At 35.8% G+C, this 19,553-nt stretch overlaps 1 pseudogene; it reads left to right on the top strand.

The window, feature by feature from the left end:
- The first annotated feature begins 1,075 nt into the window (after nt 1-1,075).
- On the top strand, nt 1,076-16,937 carry LOC132176344 (pleiotropic drug resistance protein 3-like; annotated as a pseudogene).
- Nucleotides 16,938-19,553: the final 2,616 nt, after the last annotated feature.

The following is a 19,553-nucleotide window of genomic DNA, read 5'->3' as shown; positions in this document are numbered from 1 at the left end:
TAATTTTAAAGTTTAAAAGTTTGTAATGTTGATATCATGTTTCAATTCTTTTCAATTTTATTATTATTATTAAAATGTGGTTTGTGGAAACACATTTGCTTTTACTAGAATTGATCCAAAATTCCTTAAAAGATAGATATCTATGTGTATATAAAGAAAGAGAAACTCCTAATTTGGACAAATATTATTTTTATGAGAAATTCTAGGTTTATAAACAAATTTTATTAAAAAAATTTTTATAAATTAATGTGGCACAATATGATTAGATTTTTTAAAATTTGAACTTATTTTATATTCAATCATATTGTGCCACGTTAATTTGTAAAATTTTTTTTTATAAAATTTATTTGTAAGGATAGTAGTCCTCTATTTTTATTAGCCGTTGTTTCTCTTCCGATAATTTTCCGATGCGACATGAAAAAGTCTCCGCCACGTCGGCCCTCGATGACTTATATCTCACCCAGACTCAAATTTCCGAACAAATCAACAGCGGCAAATACCATCACCGTCATCGCCGTCGAAACAAAGGCATTGCTGATTTGCTGGTGTCTCTGGAAAACCCTTGGGCACAGTCAAGAAGATCCCGACGTCCACGTGGTGCTCGACTACTATGATGACGTCCAGAAGCTCACCACCTTGTTCCAGTCCAGCGGATTCTTGAATGTTTCGGTTCTCCGGTAAAGGGTTCCAATCTTAACGCCAAGCTCGTTACGTCCGTGGCCAGATGCAACAATATCAATGCCACCGGCGGTGTACTCTTAGGGCTTGGGGTGGTCGGCCGGCCATACAATTCATTCAAAATGTTTTTTCTTTTTTTTCTTCAAACAATAGCTATTCCTCTAATTTTATTTTTAGAGGAATATGAATATAGACATTTTCATGGAAATGGTTATACCAAGGAATGATATGCAACTCAATAAAGCAATGGAATAGGCTTTCTATTTTAGGGTTTATTTCGCATGCCCTAAGGAAAGCCCCATGAATGGGAAAGAAGAGTAAAGTTTAAGCAGAGGAGTAGCCAAGGCTAGAGTATAGGGAATGCTCCATTTCCTTTCATCTCAAAAAAAAAAAAAAAAAAAAAATTAACCAATGGTTAGAGATAAGGTGTGTAACAGTAAAATCTTTCCTCAAATTGAGGATGGTGATTGGACAATGCGGGATTTGGATTTACAGCAATTTGTTATCCGTATTGCTAGCAATTTGAACGGTAAATTTGATAGTATATGTAATTTTGGTGTTGTTGATGAAAATTTTGGACCTTTTGGTGCACACGACGTGTAATGCATTTGAGAGACGAGGAAAGTTGTGTCACGAGCACTGGGAAGCATTTGAAGTTGGAGATGCATTATGTTTCCATTTATACAAAAGCTGAAATGATGTCAAGTCCATGCTTCCCTCTTTTGACTAATTGTTGTGCTCAGACAAAGAATGAGTGAAATTTGTCTTTTTGGAAGTCAAAAGACCCAAAATAGTAGAAGTGGAGCAAGGAAAGTATTTGATTTTCTTGATGCCCAGTAATTGATATAATGTAAAGAGTCTTTTATGTATTTTGGTGAGTGAAATTCCTTTGAATGTGGTAGTGCTCATGGTACATTATGGCCATATGAGTTATAGCTCACTAATCCTCTTGTATATATTCAGAGTTACAACAATTTGTCTACAATAATTATAGCCAAGTTCAATGTAGTGTTGCTCCAGCAAAAACCAAAATATCGACCCAAATGGAGCTAACAACCACTGAAAGGACCAGAACCACAGTGCTTGATATTGATCATGATACTGGAAGCAGTGGAAAAGAATCTGATGGGAAGAAGGTGATTGATGTTACCAAGCTTGGAGCAGTTGATAAACATCTGTTCATTGATAAACTCATCAAGCACATTGAGCATGATAATCTCCGGTTGCTGCAGAAACTAAGAGACAGGATAGACAGGTATTTCAGATTTTGTTAGCTCTTGGAAGAATATATGGACTCAATTACTGATTATCTGAAGCTGTGTTTCAATTTGTATCCTTTTGGGTTTTAACAAATGATTTAATTTCCTGGTAGAGTGAACGTAAAATTGCCTACAGTGGAAGTGAGATACAAGAATCTGTGTGTGGATGCCAAGTGCGAGATAGTTCAAGGGAAGCCTCTTCCTACGCTATGGAACTCTCTCATGAGTATGTTGTCAGTAAGTTGGCATTGCTCTGTCTTATACTAGGAATAAACAGGCCGCTTTCCTGCTCAAATCCTGAATTGTGAAGCAAATCTAATGGGAACACTGCCATCAGCAAAAAGAGCTATTATTTTTGTCTTTCCAATTTACTGAAAATTTCTGTCTGGGGCAGGTTTTTGTGAAGGTAACACGGTGCAACTCTCAAGAAGCCAAGTTAAGCATCTTAAAAGATGTCAGTGGCATCATCAAACCATCAAGGTAAGCCAGATATATGTTTGTTGGATAGCACAAAACATAAAATTGATGTGGTTAGTATCAGAGTTGCTCAGATTTTGTTTTCCAAATGATATATGACTCGCACACACTTGGCTAAGACTCACCTTGTATATTTATGCTTGATAGATTACATGATAGGTTGCGTGCATGGCTCACGATTAGACATTAAGATTACAAAGATAACAACTGACGCTATCCTTTATCCTTATCACTATCCTTAATTGGTGATTGACTCTGGGACTGGCTCTTATCCTATTTCTTTTTATCTTCAAAGAGTTTGGATTGAGTTGAGCTTGAGCTTGGTTTGGTTGATGATGTTCTTACACGCTCCCTCAATCGCAACTGTAAGCCACGCGTGGCTTACACGTTGAGATTGAATGCCATGGTAGAGAAATGAGATGAAAGCAGTGGCTTAGTTAAAACATCTGCCAGTTGATCTTTTGCTAGAAAGAAACTTCATTTGAAGTTGTTTTGAAGCAACTTCATCGCGCAAAAGTGATAATCTATCTCTATGTGAAGTCCCCTATACTCACCACCCCAGTCACACTGAAGAGATTTAATTTTTCTTTCAAATGGATGTTCATCCAATTTTAAAACATGAAGAAAAATGATAAATTCATCTAATTTGGAACGCATGGGAAATAGCCAAGTAAAGTGACTGAAAGAATCCAGAAAAGAGACATAATAGTTATTTCCATTAATAGAAGTAAAAGGGGCAGGCCCCATACATCTCTAAAAATAAGTTCTAAAGGAACATTAACCTTAGACTGCGAAACAGAAAAATGAAGACCACGGTTCTTGGCTATTTGACAAGGAGGACAAATAAACAAAGCTTTTATTGGACAAAGTGGGAAGACTAAATTTGAAATCACTTAGCGAACTATCCAAAGGGTAGCATGACCTAAGTGATCATGCCAACAATCAACAGACACACCTTGGATGATGAATTGGACAAAGAGTATAGCCACAGGTAGAGTCCACCTTTAGTCTGCCCTTCAAGGAGGATATTCCTTGTGAGAAGATCCTTAAAAAAAAAGGGTCGAAATTCAATGGAGACATTGTTATATTTATCCCTAGTAAATTGACTAACAGAAACAAGATTTTTATGAATTAAAGGAACATGTAAAAGATTATGTAGGTAAAAATCTGAATTACGAGAAGGGATTTAAATAAACCAGTGTGGAGAATTGGCAGACCCTGTCCATTGCCAAAACAAATTTATCCATTCTAGTGTACTTATCAGCCTGCAGATTTAGGTTACTAAACTTTGTTCTTAGATGATTCGTGAAGCCAGTGTTAGGATACCAGGTCTTGTGTGTACCCATAGATGAGCCAACAACAAAGCCATTAACGTGTGATGAAGGCTGGACAACTTGGAAGGCATGATCAAACCTACGATAACAGGTTATGGCAGTATGACCAACCCAATTGCAAACTTGGCAAACGAGCCAAGAGGTTTGGCCAGAAGGAAAAGAAGGTGAAGGACCACGTCCACAGTTGCCACGTCCACTTTGTGGCTATGAAACTCTAGAGGAATTTCCACTTATTTGAGAGTTGTGGTTAGACCATTGATTACGGCCTTTGTTTACTGAACCTTTAATAGTTGAATTGGCAGAAGCATTGCTGAAGTCGAGAAGCGTGATTTGCTGTTCCAAGCGCATCTCATGTGTCAATAGATGAGAGAGTAAACGTCGTCAAGAGACATTTTCTCAACACAGGTGGTAATGGATGTCACTAGAGCGTTGTAATTGCAACTGAGGTTAACAATAAATGTGAGATTATATCTGAATCATGCAATGGTTGACCAGTAGCTACAAGCGTATCAGCCATCAATTTAACCTTTAGGAAGTAATCAGTGATGGAGAGGTTGGCTTTCTTCGAGTTAGCCAACTGGAACTTGATGTGCAGAACTCTCGCACGGCTATGGGAACAAAACATTTTCTCTAGGTGAAGCCAGACATCTCAGTTGACGACATGAGCAAGAATATTCTCCAATAGGGAAGAAATAATAGCAGAGAGGATGATTTGGTCTTGTTCATACCAATGAGTGAACACCAGATTGGAAACTGTGGAGAATGCAGAGGTGACTAAACTGGGAGACGAAGCAATCACAAGAGGTGGACATGGTGTACTTCTATCAATATAACCGAATAGACACTGGCCTTTGAAATTAAAGAATAAGCTGTGCACGCCATAACAGATAGTTATCGCGGGTTAATTTGATATTAAGGAGGCCTTGCAGATTGGTGAGTGGAATGGGCGAAGGAGGGACAGTGGCATTGTCACTGCCACTGGTGTGTGAAATGTTGGAATCCATGGAACGAAAGATGACAAAGGTCTAAAGCTCTGATACCATATCGAAGTTGCTCATATTTTGGTTTCAAAATGATGTCTCGCACACACTTGGCTGAGACTCAATTTGTATATTTATGCTTGATAGATTACACGACAGGTTACAGTGCATGGTTTAGGATTACAAAAAATGATTAGAGATTAATATTACAAAGATAACAGCTGATGCGAGCCTTTATCATTATCACTATCCGTAACAGTTGGTGATTGACTCTTATCCCATTGGTGTTTATCTTCGAAGAGATTGCATAGAGTTGAGCTTGAGCTTGATTCTGTAGATGATGTTCTTACAGTTAGAAATTTTCTGTTTAGTGTTGCGAGATACAAAGAAGCCTGGGTGAAGGATAACTTTACTTGGAGGAATGGGATTGTAGAGTGGAATGTCATCTTTGTTCGTTCCATCTAGGATTGGGAAGTGGATGTGGTCTTATCTTTTTTTGCTCAGTTGTACTCTTGTAAGGTCTCTCATGGCAATAGGGATCGTATTCGCTGGTCCCATTCCAAAAAGGGTAGGTTTGAGGTGAAGTTGTTCTACAAGGAATTAACCAAGTCAAATCACGAGGGGTTTCCTTGGAAGAGTATCTGGCGCACCAAGGTGCCTACGCATGTGGCTTTTTTCGGGTGGACTGCAGCTCATGGCAAAATCCTGATTCATGATAATCTGCGTAAGAGGAATATTGTGGTGGTGGAGTGGTGTCGCATGTGTAAAAAGAACGGTGAGTCAGTCAATCATTTACTCCTTCACTGCGAGGTTGCTAGTGCTCTCTGGCACGCTATCTTTAGCCGGTTTGGGCTGCATTGGATTATGCTTGGCAGGGTGGTGGATTTGTATGCTAGTTGGTGGACGGGAGGGCGTTCAAGAAGTGCGGTTGTGTGGAAGATGATTCTTTTATGTCTTATGTGGTGCTTATGGAGCGAAAGAAATGCCAGATGTTTTGATGACTCCACTAGGACTTTAAAGGAGCTCATTCATTTTTTCTTTTTTACTCTTTTCACTTGGACAGCTGCTTAGTTAGCTCCTTTAGTGATAGGCTTCTCTGATTTTCTCTTTCTCTTCTCTTCTTCTACTTAGGCGCTATCTTTTTATACTCCCCGTGTAAATGGGTTGCGCCCCTCTGCGCTTTTGATTTATACAACATTATTTATCAAAAGAAAAAAATTCACTACATACAACAAAGGCAGGGGATAAAATTGAGCTGCTGATAATATTGAGGTAATAAGACCGATTTTGTAAATTAGACAGTAAATATATAGTGTGGACATGTTTAATAAAAATTTAATGCTATTGACACAGAAATAAAGCCCGTAGTAAAGCTAGTATTGTTTTAGACTGAGTTCAGGGTTTCTTGTATGAGGTAAAGACAAAGTTTGCGTGAAAATTAATCCTAATTGATCCAATTCAACCAAGTTATGCAAATAGGGGTGTGTAAATATTTGGTATAGGGGCCAAAGTCGTTTACTCATGGAATATCTCTTTGAATCCAGGCTTACGCTTCTTCTTGGTCCCCCAGGCTGTGGGAAAACGACCTTCTTGTTGGCTCTTGCAGGAAAGCTAGACCAAAGTCTCAATGTGAGTATTTAAAAAACACTATAGTAGACAAGCTTAAAAACAGTACAATTCTAGGAAAGAATTCATTCTTAAACAGTTTAATATCCTATGTGCTTTAATTTAAAATCACAAAGAAATTACATCCGGACATGCTTTGAACAAACAAAGAACGTGATGAGCAGGCAGATTGATGCATCATCCAAATCATAATTCCAGTTACTAACAATCTATGGGAAACTAATCTTATTTATAGTTAGTACATGATTACTTTAAAAAATAAAAAAATAAAAAATTAGTACACGATTACAAGTTAATTGAATTTCTATTTCACAATTTTTACAGTAATTGTCAGCTTTTCCTTTCTTCAGGCTGCAGGGGAAATCTCTTATAATGGTTACAAGCTAGATGAGTTTGTTCCACAGAAAACATCAGCTTACATAAGCCAATATGACCTGCACATACCTGAGATGACTGTGAGGGAAATAATTGACTTTTCTGCGCGCTGTCAGGGCGTTGGAACCCGAGCTGGTAAGGTTCCTTGTTTTCTCCATGTAATCATTACCTGGGTAGTTGTATGCTCATATAAATGTAAGCTGAAGTTAACTTCCATTTCTCCCTATGCAGATATCATGGGGGAAGTAAGTAGAAGAGAGAAAGAAGCAGGAATTGTCCCTGACCCAGATGTTGACACCTATATGAAGGTAATCATAAGTTGGTAAAACTACTTATCAAAAAAAAAATCATAAGTTGGTAAAACTTCCCGGCAGTATATTAGATGGTATATTAAGAAGTAACATAATACTTGTAGGCAATATCAGTTGAAGGACAAAAAAAAAATCTCCAAACAGACTATGTTTTAAAGGTAACTTTTCTTCAAGCTGAGCTTGAAAATGTACTTAATGGAATACTTCAAAGAAGACGTTTTTATCCAGCTCCATTTGTAAATTATAACATTTTGGCCTTTTAGATCCTTGGACTGGATATCTGCAGTGACACAATGGTTGGTGATGCATTGACAAGAGGCATTTCTGGTGGCCAGAAGAAAAGGTTAACAACAGGTTGTTAATAAAAGATAGATACATTCCTACTTAATTATTTTTTGCATAAAATGCTGCCAGTCCTAAGTGCGTCCCTATTTATAAGTTCAAAAGAGATTTCCTCAAACATGAAAAGAATCAATAAAAGCTTCTTCTTTTCCTAAAACTTTTAGTTTGGCAGTTTAAATGAGATAACATTTGTAAATCCTGTTCCCTAGTGAGAAAAGGAAAAAAAAAATCCCATGCAGATATATTATTTTCAACCCACGATTTTTGTGGCTACTTGCCTGGCAGGGGAGATGATTGTGGGTCCCACAAAAGCTTTATTTATGGATGAAATATCGACTGGATTAGACAGCTCCACAACGTTTCAGATAGTTACCTGTCTTCAGCAATTGGTGCACATCACTGATACAACTGCATTGATTTCCCTTCTTCAGCCAGCTCCTGAAACGTTTGATCTATTTGATGAACTGATATTGATGGCAGAAGGTAAAATAGTATACCATGGTCCTCGTTGTCATGTACTTCAATTTTTTGAGGATTGTGGTTTCAAGTGCCCAGAAAGAAAAGGTGCTGCAGACTTCCTTCAGGAGGTGAGAAAACATTTTTCCGTTCCTCCTGTCAACATCAGTCCTGACTGCTTCATATTCTAATTTCAAACATTTACAGGTAATCTCCAGGAAGGATCAAGCACAATACTGGTGCCATGCTGACCTTCCCTACGATTATGTTTCAGTGGATCAGTTCTCTCGAATGTTCAAAGCAAGTTGTTTAGGACATAATTTAAATGATGAGCTCTCAAAACCATATGAAAAATCTAGTAGCCATGATGATTCCTTGTCATTTAATTTTTACTCTTTAACAAAATGCGAATTGTTCAAAGCTTGCATGGCCCGAGAGATACTTCTCATGAAACGGAACTTGTTTGTCTATGTGTTCAAAACAGTGCAGGTTATGATTTTCCCACCTGACCTCTTAGGTTGGTGCTTCTACAGTTATATTGGCAATCACATCAAACTAACATGTTTTCCAATTCCCTATTCCACAGCTTGTCGTCACTGCATTTATTGCAATGACAATATTTATACGTACTCATACAACTGTGGACTTAATCAGTGCCAATTATTTTTTGGGCTCTTTGTATTATACAATTGTCAGACTCATGACTAATGGAGTTGCAGAGCTGTCCTTTACAGTCACTAGACTGCCAGTGGTTTACAAGCAAAGATCATTTTTATCTCTATCCGGCGTGGGCTTATTCTATTCCAGCCTCTATCCTAAAGATTCCATTATCTCTTGTTGAGTCAATACTTTGGACAGCAATGACTTACTATGTTATTGAGTATAGCCCTGAAGTAGAAAGGTAAGTTCTTTTCAAAATCCAGTTGAACAAAATGTTAGAAGAATAAATCTCTATTTTGTAAGCTTTAAAACTAATTTTCTGTATATGGATTTAGGTTCTTCTCACAGTTCCTTCTGCTGTTTGCTCTGCAACTAGCATCAACGTCCATGTGTCGTTTTATTGCCTCAATTTCCCAGACCATGGTTGCTGCGTCAACTTATGGTTCTTTCATCTTGATGATAATTTTCTTGTTTGGAGGCTTCATTATTCCTCGACGTTGGTGACTCCATAATTTCTTTGCTTTGATTCTAAGAGATACCAACTAGACTATTAACAGAGTTTGCTTCTTTGCAGCCTATTTACCACCCATGTTAAAGTGGGGTTTCTGGCTTTCTCCCATGACTTATGGGGAAATAGGTCTAGCACTAAATGAATTCCTTGCTCCACGGTGGCAAAAGGTACTTTGAAGAAGACATCATATGTTGTTTCTATGCTAGTTCACAAGGAATTCTAAATAGCTTTAGTTCATTCTCATTTTGCAGGTTTCAAAGGGAAACATGACCATAGGGATGGAGGTTCTTACTAGTCATGGTTTAGACTTTGATGGCTATTTCTATTGGATATCATTAGTGGCATTGCTTGGGTTCACAATACTTTTTGATACTGGATTTGTCTTAGCCTTAACTTACTTGAAACGTAAGTTTGTTTTAATGGATAAATAAGCATAAAGATTGAAGTTTAAATTCTGTCAATTCACAAATAAGCCTGTCATGAATACAGCTCCAAAGATGATTCGAGCTATTATTTCCAAAAAAAGGTTCTCTCAGCTACAAGGAAGAGATGATTGCAATAGTAGCACACAGCTGGATAACCAATCAACTCTACCTACTTTCCCCCAAGCTACTGCAGAAACAAGTAATTTAGGTCAGATACAACTGTGAGCTAATGGCTTAGCTAACAATAAAATGCTATATGATTCTTGATACGATGAATAACGTTTGGTTATACAATGATACTAGAGAATGTGGTTGGTTATGCAGGGAGGCTGGTCCTGCCATTTGAGCCTCTGACAATAGCATTTAAGGATATGCAATACTATGTTGATACGCCTCCGGTAATAAAGTGCAACTAATTATTTACATTTTATTGTTTTTTATTTGTACAAAAGAAAAGAGATTACATGTTCACTTGATTCCTTTTGCACAGGAAATGAGAGAGATGGGTTTAAATCAGAAGAACCTTCAGCTGCTCCAAGATATAACAGGAGCATTTAGGCCAGGAATTCTTACAGCACTTATGGGTGTCAGTGGAGCTGGGAAAACAACTCTCATGGATGTCCTTTCTGGAAGGAAAACTGGAGGTATTATTGAAGGAGATATAAGAATAGGAGGATACCCCAAAGTCCAGAGAACATTTGCAAGAATATCAGGTTACTGTGAACAAAATGATATACATTCTCCTCAGATTACTGTGAAAGAATCAGTGACATACTCAGCTTGGTTGCGATTACCACCAGAGATTGATACAGACACAAAAGATGTATGACATCCTCCAGTTTCTCTGCACAATTATCCACAGTACTATCCCATAGAATTTCAAACAGTTTTTAAGGACTCAAAACTTTGAAAATTGCAAGCATAACTAAATTAAACCATAAAAGATATGAAAGTTTTTAGCAATCTGAGTCAATTTTAAAAGTAATAATTAATATACTATGACTTTTAAAATTGACTCCCTGTGTACGAGGGTTGCGCCCCTCTACGCTTTTTTTATGATATGACATTACTTATAAAAAAAGGGTCATAGTTAATATAAGCAAATAGAGAAGGCATTCATTGGGTCTACTGAGTGAATCATCAAATCTTTGGTCACTCATGACTCGTGGAATGTGACATTTGACTTTGAGAAACTTGAATTGAGACATGTGCCCAATAGTGTGTAGCACTTTTATAAACCAAAACAACTTCTTTAATTCACTTAAAATATGCGGAAGAAACAAGAGAGTGGTAGGGAAACTCCAAAGCATGTCTAGATAAAAGCACAAAAGCCCTGAATATTGATGCACATAGCACAAACAAAGAATTATTTATTTTACTAGAAAAACAAAATTTCTATTCGAGTATATTAATATACTGCTATATATACACGAGGTATTATATGATTTCACCAATAGAGTAAAATGCACTGATAGCAGTCTCGGCATACCTATCATGCAGAGATTTGTAGAAGAAGTCCTTGAAACAATTGAACTTGATGGTATAAAAGATTCCATAGTTGGCATTCCCGGGGAAAGTGGCCTTTCTACTGAACAACGAAAAAGGCTAACAATTGCAGTGGAGCTTGTTTCCAATCCCTCAATAATATTTATGGATGAACCTACATCAGGTTTAGATGCCAGAGCAGCTGCAATTGTCATGCGTGCAGTGAAGAATGTAGTTGCTACAGGAAGGACAACAGTGTGCACCATCCACCAACCAAGCATTGGCATATTTGAGGCTTTCGATGAGGTAGTACGAATAGTGCCTTTTGTGAGAAAATTACAACATATTCCAAATTATATTGGGATCATAAGATTAATCTACTGACAAATCTTTTTGTCCATAATTTCCTAAGAATTTTGATAATGTCTCCTGGCAATAAAATCATAAGTTATTGCATTCTTCTGGTGCTCATTATACTACGTGGTTTTATGTACGCAGCGTAGTGTTGGTATTTGTAATACAAGGAACATTCAGCCATCAAATGGTTACAGTAAATGTGCTTTTTGCTGTGCTTAAATCTACCTAAAGAATCATATCTACCTGGTGCTAGCTATTAAAGGCTCACGGTATACCATTCACACGAACGTGCCTTGTCCAAAGTATTTGTGGGTTGATCCACAGCTATAACATTAGTTAACTGAAAGATTAATAAGTAATTCTTGACTACCTTAATCCACATAATTTCAATATTTCTGCTGCTTTTTATGGTTTTCTTCTTGCACCATGAAGCTATTTCTTACTGGGTCCATGTATCAGTTTTTGTTATATCGATGCCTTTTATTTAGCCACATGTACTTGCTACATTCAAGTCCCAATGAGTGTATTTCTTATTTGATTTGATTTTCTTCTGGTTTCTCCATGCATTTTTTTTAACATCCTCATCACAACAAAGTTCACTCTATTGGCATTTAGTCACCTAAAACACTGTAAAGAAAAACTGATTTTATTGTCATCTTACCATTCATTTAGGTTGATAATAAGAGTCTATTGTATAAGCAATTCTTTGCATCATGTGACCTACTCGTTTTCAAGCAACATGCTCTTCAGTTTTCCCTTCCTCGTGGATGAGCAAACTATGGTAACAATATCCATCACTCTATAGTATCTCTTGACTATGATTTGGAGATTCTATTATAACGAAGCCCAGTGCAAAAGTATAAACTTAACAATTTTAGGCATTTCACCAAAGTCTTATCTTAACTTGGATTTTCTATATTAACCACCCACATAATTCATGAAGATACAAAACACCCAAGTTGAGGCACATATGGTTGACCGTAAAAAGTTTCCTATAATCTTCTTAGTAGTGCTATTAGATGATATTATACAACTTAGTATTTGTCCCTTTGGTGCAGTTGATTCTAATGAAAAGAGGAGGACAGATCATCTACTCTGGAATGCTAGGTCATCATTCAAGTAAAATCATTGAATATTTTGAGGTATGTTCAATACTTCTAGTCGCAACATTAATGAACATTATTTTATCTGTAGACATGTTTCCTTGTTCCTTTTCTATTGGTTGTGGGTGTTTGCCTGTGATGCAGTATGTGTGTTCTGGTTCTGTAATGTATTATTTATTACTCTTCTAATAAAGCTTATTCATCTGAAAAGTCTTTGAGGCAGTTGTGCAAGCGCTTTGACAGTTTTATGATCGGTCATGGTTACACTAGAAGTAGCTATGACAGCTGTGTGTATTACATGCAATTTGGCTGAGAGGCCTGGTTGGCGATCTGGGTTTGCAGCGTGATGAGATTGTTGTGCTTTGTGATAGCCAGAGCACAATACATTTGACCAAAAATCAAATGTATCATGAGAGGACCAAACATATTGATGTCAAATATCATTTTCTTCGGGAGATTGTGACATAGGTGATATCATTGTGAAGAAAATTGCCACAGCGGAAAATTCAACGGACATGTTGACTAAGCTAGTTTTGATTCTCAAGTTTAGACATTGTTTTGACTTGATTGGTGTTTGTAGTTTGTGATTACCCTTAGGGGGTATTGGAGATGTTATGAGAAGATTTGGGTATTGAGGACTTGATGCAATTCAATTCAAGGTGGAGATTTGTTATGAAAGGTGTGACTTGATTTTCATCATGTTAGTTGGTGGGCCTATGGTTTTGACTCTTGTGTTTCAGCCTACTTCTACTTCTCTTTTTTAAATTGGCTTTTAACTCCCCCCATGGTCTGGTGCTATCTCAGGAAAATAGGTGGCTCCAAAGATCAGTCTGCGTAGACTTCCGTAATTTAAATGATTCATGTCCTAAAGATGAATTTCCATTGCGTGTCATAGAAAGTCTGCAGCGGCCAATACCTGCTCTAAACTATATTGGCCTTCATCATGTTAGTCGGTGGGCCCATGGTTTTGTCTCTTGTGTTCAGCCTACTTCTACCTCTCTTTTTCAAATTGGCTTTGGAATAGCTAGCTGACAGAATCCTAGCTGACATGAAATTATACTCTATAAGTTGTATTACGAGTCTTGCTAGCTGGCATTGAGCCCTTTAAAAAGGAACCTTTTTTTGAGCTTTTTAAGTGCAACGAGTGAATATAGCGACAAAGAGAAAATAGTGCCACTCACTTCAGTTTCTCACAATTTGTAGTGCTGCATGCGGCTTTGAAAATTTAGAGAAGATTTTCTCGTGTGATGGTAAGATTTTGGTGTATTTGTTTGAGCTTTTAAGTGCAGCGAGTGAATATAGCGAGAAAGAGAAAATAGTGACGCTCACTTCAGTTTCTCACAATTTGTAGTGCTACTCGCAGCTTTAAAAATTTAGGAAAGATTTTCTCTTTGGTGAAATAATTCTCGTGTAAAAGTGAGATTTGGGTGTATTGAGGTTTTTGGTTTTGATTTTGCCACTGTTTATACTCCATTTTCCGCCTATGGATGTAGACTTGCTAAGCTAAACCGCGTTAAATCTTGGTGTCCAGTGTGATTGGATTATTTTACCGCTTCTTTTGGGATCCTAATATTTATTTATGTCACACATTGCTTGTCCAGGTTGACTAATGACCATTCCTTTAATTCTTTACATTTTTCGCTTTCAACAATATTAAATAAATCACTACATGTAAGTTGCTATAAATTATTGATTTCAATATATTTACCGTTCAACAGGGAATATCTGGTGTGCCAAAGATCAAAAATAATTATAATCCAGCAACATGGATGTTAGATGTTACTTCTGCTTCAGTAGAAGCAGAACTTGGTTTAGATTTTGCCCAAATTTATAAGGAGTCATCTCTGCATCAGTGAGTATATATTTATTGACATTCATTTAAAACTCGAATTTGTTGCAATTTTTATGGTCGAATTAATTTCCTGGTCTACTTTGGTTTCTAACTAATCACAATCATATGGTTGTTCTTACATTATAGTGACACTATCGAGTTGGTAAGACAGTTGAGTGAACCACAGCCAGGCTCAAAAAAATTGCACTTTCCCACTCGTTTTGCACAAAGTGGCTGGGTGCAGTTTATGGCATGCCTATGGAAACAACACTTATCTTATTGGAGAAGTCCTGAATACAACTTGTCACGATTCTTGTTTATGATTGCTACAGCACTGTTGTTTGGGGCACTCTTTTGGCAGAAAGGAAAGGAGATGTAAGTGTCTATGCATATATGCTTGCATTGAGATAATGATATCTTAAGAAATCTTGAAATACATATGTTTATATACGTATGCAGTGAGATAACAGTTTATCTGAAAAAAATAAATTTTTGAGACATTTTCCTAAACAATTGCTCTTGAAACTCCCATTTTAGCAGACTCAGATTCAGAAAAAAGAATTCTCTCATGTCAATTCATATCAATAAATTCGTGTCAGGAGGCAAAAAGTAGAAAACCATCATGATGCTGTCTTTTCTATTTCCTTCATTACTTTAACCGGTTAGAGAATCATGTCAAACACAGTCATTACATGCTAACGATGAACTTTATAACTCCATGGTAAGAAAACAGAAAATACAAGTTTCATATACGGAGTAAAATTTTGTTGTTATTTTATATATGCAAGCATAAATCACATTATTTTCATATTCACAGACCATTCTAGTTAGAAGCCCTGCATGGAAAACTTGAGTAATATTTAAGCTCAAAACACATAACCATCTCTAGGTGGTATGCCCATAGTAAAGTTTATTTTGAAAAGAAAAAGAATATAGCTTAACTTTTCTTCATCAAGTTGCATACGATTATACTCTGTTGTGTTGATTGTGGGCCATCATTTAAACTTCCCGTTTCCAATTTTTGTAGTGGCTGGCCAGAGAAGCATTTAAATTCCTTCTTTTTTTTTTTCTTTCTTTTTTGTTTCTGTTTCTTTCTTTTGAAGAAAGAATGAGCAGGATTTGTTCAACATATTTGGATCAATGTATGTTTCTATACTATTCTTGGGCCTAAACAATTGTTCAGCGGTTCTACCGTATGTGGTAACTGAACGTGCTGTTCTCTATCGTGAAAAATTTGCTGGAATGTACTCCTCAAAGGCTTACTCATTTGCTCAGGTTTGGCATTACTGCTATCGAATAAAACCCTAGTCTCGTTTTTGTAACAAACCCGTTCTTAGTCTAATGATATTTAATACTACTAACAGAAGCATTTTTAAAAAATATTATAGGTGGCCATTGATATACCTTACGTGCTTCTGCAAACAATTTTGTATGTGGCCATTACATATCCAACAATAGGGTACGACTGGTCAACTTACAAGGTCTTTTGGTACTTCTATGCCACATTCTGTTCTCTTCTATACTTTGTATATCTTGGGATGCTGATAGTTTCAGTGAGCGCAAATATCAAAGTAGCTTCCATATTGGCAACTGCAGTCTACACAGTATTGAGCCTTTTTGCGGGCTTCCTACTGCCAGGACCGGTAAATCCTTCTAACTCTTCTTCTGTAAGTAGTCAAATAGGATACTGATTTAGTCTTATAAACAGATAGAATTTTTAAATGGATTGTGGAGACACAAGATGGACTGTTTAGTACCTTTTCATCTACTGCCTAAACCATGTATAAAACCGCCAGGAAGTTCGAAGGCGAAATTTTCTGCATGTGCCCTCCAGAATATTTCCCACAAGTTTAACAGTAGATATCAACTTTCAGTAACACCACTTTCACTTTCTCTCCTACTATGTGTCTGCTTGGGCATTTAGAATTTGCACCTATCCTCTGACAAGTCATCCTACCGGACGGGTTTCTAAAGAAAGTTGTTCGACGGTCGGACTTCTTAGACTGTTTGCATTGAGAAATGCTAAATATTATAATTATATCCAACATTTGTCCAACAAGCCCGACATGACACTTCCTAGAAACTCTTAGATTAATCCTTGTTAAATAACAAGATCCAATTGTTGATTTGGAGTGTCATGTCAACATTGTTAGTCAATTGTAAGATAAAAATATTATAGTATCTAGCATTACTCGCTAGGATTTATAGACATTTCATATATGCATGCAGAAATTTCCTAAATGGTGGGTGTGGTGCTATTGGATTTCCCCTACATCATGGTCCCTAAATGGCCTGCTGACTTCACAATACGGAGACATGAAGAAAGAGATACTGATCTTTGGGGAGCTCAAGCCAGTTGGTTCCTTTCTTAAAGATTATTATGGCTTTCAACATGATCGTTTAGGACTTGTGGCTTTTGTTCTCACTGCTTATCCAGTTGTTTATGCTTCCTTGTTTGCCTACTGCATAGGGATACTAAATTTTCAAGGGAGGTAGAAAGAAGCTAAAAATTGCTTCTTTGTCATATTCAGAACAAGCTATCAATAATGTTAGAATTTTGAAAGATTTTCGCAACCAAAGTTATTAGATCCTGTGTGCATAACCTACTCTAGACAGTGTTTGGGATTTGGAGCCCACTTTTCCGAAGATGATAGTATTGTATTTATTCCTTTTGAATGGACTGGCATAGTAATTTGTTTAATTTAGACCCATAATAAGATGAGCCAATTTTTGTGGACACATAAAGAAGCTTTTACTCTTACCCTATATATGAGTGAAGTTGGTCCATTAGACTTCATTTGGTCAATATGCGAAAATTATGATTTAGGGTAATAGTCTCTTTAGTCTCTGAACACACAAAACAATATTTTTTTTATGTATTCAGGGCATCTATCGAAAAGACATCAAGTAGATATTAGAAAGCTTGTCTTGTAAATGAATGGAGGTTTGTCATTCTCATACTTGATCGATACATGTCATGGAAAAAAAATATATCTATTATTAAAGTATTCCAACAGATAAGCCTCTCTGATGAGACCCTTATTCTTTCTCTGTGAAACTTTTTGAATTGCATCCTATCTATCTCGATCCTTTTATTGATAGTGTTGCTCTGAAAAAATAAACTTTTAGTTAGTTGAAGAAAACAGCTCATTATGGCCATCAACTGCTAAAGAAAACCATAGGTAGGTGAATGAATTGGCCAATGTTACCTGTGCCAATATGATTTGTCAGCATCTCACACTCTAATCGTAAGCCCAACCATGCCCATAAATGTGTAGTTGGCATATGTCTGTGACATTCTTATGACATAATAATCCACTTTAAAGAGATTATTTAGTATGTCATATTACTTTTGACAACTCGACTTTTAATCTTTTACTATAATGTTTACTAGGAATAAATATAAAATTTATTCTTAAACTTTATTGTTATTTATCTGTAATTTAACTTCTACTCTTTCAAATAAAGAAACCTTTACAGATTTAATGATTGATTTTAAAAAAATGAGAATAGAAGAATGACATGAGCGTACAAAATAACATTCTTTCAACCAAAATCCTGAATCTGTTATTACTTAAAAAAAAAAAAAAAAAGAAAAAAAAAAAAAAAAAAAGAAAAGAAAAAAAGATGCTTTCGTAATCAAAACGACGTCATCATAAGAATGTGAAAAGCATGGTCGTGGAGGATGGTGATATGGACAGATGGCCACAAAAGTGTTAAATAGAATGTGCTCAGGCTTGGGCCAACCACCAAATAAAAGGCTGTTTGAAACCGACAGCCCAAAAGCTTTGGTGGAATTGGGGACCCAAGCTAAGTAAAGAAACACCAGAGCCGAAGGTGGGGTCTATGAGGTCATCAAGGAAACAATGGAAAATCAACATTTTCACATAATCATATAATTTTACTTGTCTTTTTCTGTCGCCATAATGTGAAAAATATATGTGATAATTGTTAATGCTTTTTGTAGGATTTTTTTATTATTATTTTTTTATTTTTAAGTATTATGGTATAACATAATGCGAAAATAGTTTTGAGTGTTTCAGGCTGTTTGTTAGTGTTCTGTGTTCTTGTCTAATATAAAATGTGGGTGAATATATTTATCCAAAAATATGGGTAATAATAAATAATTCTATCCTTCTTCCTCCTTTTTCCCCTTTTTGGCTTTTTTTTTTTTTTTTTTTTTTGGGTCTGTTTTAAAAGGAAGTCCTACTTTTACAAAAGTCAACCCAAAAAAAAAAAAGAAAAAAAAAAAAAAGAAGGCTTAGTTGGATTCTACTTTTATTTAAATTTTGCAAAAAATAATTTTATGCTAACTTAAGCGAAGGAGCAATAGGTTTAAAGATTTTCTATATATTGATAAATCATCACTAATCTCAAAAAATTAAATTTAATAATTTAATTAAAACTTTAACGTTGTTACCTCATGTGTGGGACCAAACAACATATGAACTATTTTATTAAAATGTGAGATAAATGGTGAAGTTTGAACTCAAAATCTCATCTCACCGCTTATTTTAAAAGTTTAAGAGGGAAAGATAAATTTAATTATAATATACTTTTAACATATAATATGTTGATTAGTGAGAACATTGTTATTGAAAAGTAAAGCAATGTTTAAGGGGTAGGATCCCTCGTGAAGTTCACCTATACACTAGGAAACACAAGGTACCACCAAAAAGAAAAATGGTGTGAAGATGAGGTTGAAAATGATGGATGAAATAGACACGAAGTTTTGTAAAGATAAGTTTTTATTTTATTTTATTTTTTAGTAGGTGTAAAGATAAGTTAAACAAGTGTTGGATCATAATGCTGGATTACTTAAAAGGGTATAGTCCATTTAATTTAACTTTAATACTTAAATTTAATTTTAATTTCCCATTTATTTAAGAAGAAATACTCCATTTAATATTTGTGTATTTCCATTTTACCTGTTAAGTGTATAAATTTGGTCAATCACAGTCAGGCTAAATCAAAATGGGAAGGGATTTTGGCCTTTTCTCGATTGCACCTCCCTCATTATTTGTGCACATCTATGTTGATTAAAATTTTAATTAAATAATTTTTTTACTAAATTAAGTTTTTAAGATAATTAATAATTTAACATGATATCAGAGTAAAAATTATAAGTTTAAACCCTAATTCTCCATAATTTAATTCAATTATAATTAAAATACTTCATGTGTTGTATGGTCCCACATGTAAGACAAAAAAAATAAAAATAAAATTCATTATTTTTTTATTAACTTAAACTATTAAAATAATTGATCATTTAATAATGTTTAGTGTTTACACCGAAAAAAGCAAGGACAGGAACAGTAAGGAAAGCCCCTTGAATGGGAAAGA

Source organism: Corylus avellana, chromosome ca1 (genome assembly GCF_901000735.1).
Source record: "Corylus avellana chromosome ca1, CavTom2PMs-1.0".
NCBI lineage: Eukaryota > Viridiplantae > Streptophyta > Magnoliopsida > Fagales > Betulaceae > Corylus > Corylus avellana.
Note: the sequence above shows the minus strand (reverse complement) of the source record. Positions and strands in the feature narration are given on the sequence as shown.